The sequence below is a fragment of the Myotis brandtii genome, unplaced genomic scaffold (assembly GCF_000412655.1).
Source record: "Myotis brandtii unplaced genomic scaffold, ASM41265v1 scaffold100, whole genome shotgun sequence".
Classification (NCBI taxonomy): domain Eukaryota; kingdom Metazoa; phylum Chordata; class Mammalia; order Chiroptera; family Vespertilionidae; genus Myotis; species Myotis brandtii.
Genome location: NW_005353326.1, coordinates 1,016,590 through 1,021,727, shown reverse-complemented (window position 1 = coordinate 1,021,727; position 5,138 = coordinate 1,016,590).

The window sequence follows — 5,138 nt, the reverse complement described above, 5'->3', positions numbered from 1 at the left end:
GGTGGTCATAATAATCTGGCCACTCACGTTCAAATATACCCCACGTTTAAAAGCTGTTAAATCGCATTGTTTACCCATATCTTCAGAAGAAAAAATCACTTCTACTGTCATGGTAAACAACCTGCTTCCCTATTTATAATGGTCTGGCCCTCTAGCAACTTCAGCACGAAATTATAGCTAATTTGCCTACAAACGTCAGGTGGTCATAATAATCTGGCCACTCAGTGTATATTAGAGGTAAACAAAGGCGGGAAGGAGCAAGCAACATTAATACTGAGATTCCATTTATATTTTAAAGAAAAAGTCCATTGCTTTAAAAAATTTAAAAACTACTGATCAGTTTTAAGTGTTGGAAGTATGTCTGGCTGGGTTACTGTCAGTTAAGGTAATTTTTTAAAATATATTTTTATTGATTTCAGAGAGGGAGAGAGAGATAGAAACATCAATGGTGAGAGAGAATCATTGATTGGCTGCCTCCTGCACGCCCCATACTGAGGATTGAGCCTGCAACCTGGGCATGTGCCCTGACCAGGATTCGAACCCTAACTCCTGGTTCAAAGGTCGATGCTCAATCACTGAGACACACCGGCTAGGCTCAGTTTAGTTAATATTTTTCCTTATGTCTACTGAAGTTATATTGTTAGATGTCCTTGTTTATAGAGGTAAAGATATAAAATACCCAGCAACAGGCTTCTAGACTCAAATGAAATAGATTACTATTCACTGGACTAGTTTATCTCTAGGTAAAGGGAGAAAGTGGGAAATTCAAGGAAAGGGAATCAGAGTATATAGAAAATGCAAAAAAAAATAATTAATTTTTCCTACAAACCATAAAGTGATCAAGTGGAATCAGCCTCATTTGAAAAGAAACTGACTATACAGACCTTGAGTAGTTCAGGTACCCAGACCACAGAGGGGACTGGACCACCCCCACTCTCCTCCATGCACAGCTCAAGGTGTTCAAAATTTAGACACATGGAAATTAGAAAGACTGACAGCACTACCCAGCCAGCCATGGCTCAGTGGTTGAGCATCAACCCAGGAACCAAGAGGTCACCAGTGCAATTTCCAGTCAGGGCACATGCCCGATTGAGGGCGCAATCCCCAGTAGGGGGCATGCAGGAGGCAGCTGGTCCATGATTCTTTCTCATCAGTGATGTTTCTAACTCTCTCCTCTCCCTTCCTCTCTGAAATAAAAATAAATAAATAAATTTTAAAAGAAAAAAAGAAAGACTGACAGCACCAGATGCTGGCAAGGCCATGCTGTTGGTGTGGGTGTCAACTGGGAGGATGCAGGCAGCTCCTCACACCCAGCTTCCTCCTACCTGTGGTCACAGATCCACCCCTGGGCGTTGACCTGAACTTGATGAAAGCCGATATCCAGTGTAGAAATAAATGAAGCCCACAGATGAGAACAGCTATTTGCTCAGAGCTCACTGCAGCAGGAGAGTCGGCCACCGTCACACACAAGAAGAGACATTCAGTGGCCTGGTGGAGGCAGGGAGGGCTCCAGGTGTGTCCTGATGAGGCAGTGTGCCCGGGGAGCTGGGGGCTGACTGGAAGTGGGCCTCCTGGATTGTCCTGCAAGGTTGACTCACATTTGTATGCTGAGAGCTGCTTTCCTCTTAACAGCCCAAACTGGGGACATCCCAGGGGCCCCTTGACAGGAGAAGCAGCTAACTAGGATCCACACACCCAACAGCACTGCTCTGCGATAAAGAACCACAGTGGGAACACGCAGCGCCAGGAGGCTCCAAACTGTACTGAGATGGCAGCCGTGCCAAGGGCGCAGCCCTGGGACTGCACCCACATGAAGCTTCAGAACAGGGTCAGCGCATCTGTGGTGGTTGGGGCACAGCAACGGGCTGGGAGGGGCAGGAGCGAGCTGCCCTGGCCACAGATGGAATGTTCTAGACCTTCCTGGGATCTGGATTACACAGTAGTATGCACTTATCAGAATCAAATAGCAGGATTTCTGCATTTCACTGTATGGAAATTTTACTTCCAAGGGGATAAAAAGAATCAAATGATGTTGATGAAGGTGTGTGAGGGAGCTGATGTCTCCACTAGCTTGGTTGGAAATGCATCAAAAATAAGAAGGGTCCGGGGGGCTAGAGGATGGGGGCCGCACGCAGCAGCAGTGGCTCATCACGAATCCGGCATCATCCACGGGGTATTTACTGCAAAACTCTGTGACATGTTTTCATAATAAAATCATGGAGAACGCTGGTCTAAACACGCACCATAGACAGGGAGGGGCTCCCCCAGCAGGATATTCCACTCCCGTGCCTGGTGCCCACCCACCCCAGACTCCACTCAGCTCTCCGTACCAGTCTCTGAAAATGGGGTCTCCATCCTGCCCAGTCTCACCCTTCCCACTGCATAACTATTCTCAAACCTATCTATAAATGCTCTTTGCACCAGTGCCACGTCAAGAACACACCACAGCTGGCCAAGTGTGACCAGCCAGGGGGCAAGCACCCCGCCCACACCTTCAGCTCACCACCACCTGAAATATGAGCAAAGTCCAGAGGAAATCATCCCACGAGACCTATCTGAAAGACAGATGAAAGCATGATTGAGCTAAAAAGAGGGGAAAAAACAAAGGAACCCCACCGAATGTCCATCGGTAGCCTCGCTGAGCAAACGGAGCAACATCCAGAAACTGGACATCACCAAAAGCATTCATGGTGAGGACGGAGGGAAACACGATCATGATATGTGGGGGGAAATACAGGACATGAAACAGTGAGCTGTTTATTACACACGGTGTTATCTCAGCTACACAGAGAAACAATGGACAAACCTGGAAGAAAATGGGGTAACATTTTTAAATGAGCACTTCTGAAAAATCCACAGCTAGGAAGGGGAGTATGGAGAGAACGCAGCGATCTGGCAGGCTGACCGGGCCCCAGGCAGGCCGGGCAGTGGGAGAGCACAGAGCCCCAGCCCGCCTCCCTTGCAGCCCCTGGGCCCCCTTACCACACCCATCACCCTGTTACTCTCAAAACATTTGATTTTGTTGCCCCTCTGTTGTTTTGTTTTTTACTTTATTATTTTCCTTCCTTTTCTTTCTTTGAATCTATTCTGTTATTTTGTGAACTCCTTAAGTTGGAGGCAAAGCTGGTTTTCAGTCTTTTTTAATAATATGACTGAAGCTATAGTTACCCCTAATAAATTTACATCCACAACCAAATTTTGTTGTATTTTCATTGTCATTACATTTCTAAGTAGCTTATAATTTATGGGGTGCTTTGATTTGTTTTTATCCATGAGGTATTTAGAAGCAAGTCTCTTAACTTTTCAAACGTATGAAAGGGTTTCTTCTTTGTTCACATTATATTCTTATGCTACAAGAAGAACCCCTTTTGTTTGTTTGGGTTGTTTTGAGTGGGATGGGGGGTTGTGTATTTTTAATCCTCACCCGAGGATATTTTTCCATTAATTTTTAGAGAGAGTGGAAGAAAGAGGGAAACAAAGAGAAAAATATCCATGTGAGAAAAACACATCGATTGGTAGCCTCCTGCACGAGCCCTGACCAGAGCCCGGGCCTGGGAGGAGCCTACAACTGAAGTACATGCCCTTGACGGGAATGGAACCTGGGACCCTTCAGTCTGCAGGCTGACACCCTATACATTGAGCCAATTCACACTTCTTAATCCCTTCACCTTTTTCAACCAGTTCCCAACACCCCTCTCCTGTCAACCATCGTCTGTTCTCTATGAGTCTGTTTGTTTTGTTCATTTATTTTGTTTAGATTCCACATATAAGTGATATCATATGGAATTTGTCTTTCTTATTTCACTGAACATAATACCCGCTAGTCCATCCATGTTTTCCCAAAGAGTAAGAGTTCATTCTTTTTTATAGCAGTTTTGCTGGGCTGACAATTATTTTTCTCAGTACCTGGGGGATATTCTTTTTCCTTCTGTTGATAAACCAGGGTTTTTTTTAAAAGATTTTTCTTTCTAAGTACATTTAAGTGTTTCCCTGTCTTTGGAACTCTGCACTTTCATAAGCTGTGAGTAGGTAGGACTTTTGATTTACAGTGGAACCTCAGTTCTCAAATTTAATTTGTTCCACAAGGCTGTTTGAGAAGGGATTTGTTCAAAAACTGAATCATTATTTCCCACTAGAAATAATGTAAATTGAATTAATCTATTCCAGATCCCCAAATGATTCCTTGTTTTAACCTATTTGTTGGTTTACATTTTAAATGGTGTTTCAGAGGTGTTTTTAAATTGTGCTAATCACTTACTATGCCATACTCGGTAGTCAGATCAGACACGCAAACACCTCTATCATACTTTGCAATTATTTCTTTTTTAAGCTCTATCAATTTGTCCTCACAACTTTCCTTTTCACTTTGCTGCTATCGCTAACCTTCTTAGGACCCATGGTGACTTGCTATACATATTTAATAACAATGAGCAGCAACAAAAGCAAAAAATAAACAAACATGAAAATGTTCACAGCACAATTTCCTGAGATGTTAGCAACGCAAGGTTTAGTGGTAAACTGACTCATACTCGCACATTCTCTCCTTTGTTTGTCACCTGAGAGACATGTGACTGGTCACAGAAGTATCAGCATGAAAAGATTGTGGGGCTGAGAACTGAAGTTTTGTTCGACAACCAAGACATTTTTTCCACGAACAACTTGGTTGAGAACTGAACTGTTCGAAATGGGAGACATTAGAGCACCAAAGCTTGACTGTATACTGCTGTGGACCTACTGGGCTTCCCGAGTCTAAGAATGACTTCCATCACCCTGGCCGGTGGCTCAGTTGGTTGAAGCAACACCTGTACAACAAAAGGTTGCAGGTTCAATTCCCAGTCAGGTCATACCTAAGTTGTGGGTTTGATCCCTGGTCGGGGTATGAACAGGAGGCAACCGGTTAGTTTTTCTCACACATCTATGTTCTCTCTCTTCTCTTTCAACATATCCTCAGGTGAGGATTTGAAAAAAAAAGAATGACTTCCATCAATTCTGGAAAGTTCTCAGCCACTATTTCTGTGAACACCACCCCTGCCCCATGTCTTTTCCTCTCCTGTGTAACGCCCACCACCTTGGATCAGTTATATCCCACTCCTCCCCTCTTCACCCCATCCTCATTTCCCTGTCTTTCTGTGCTCATT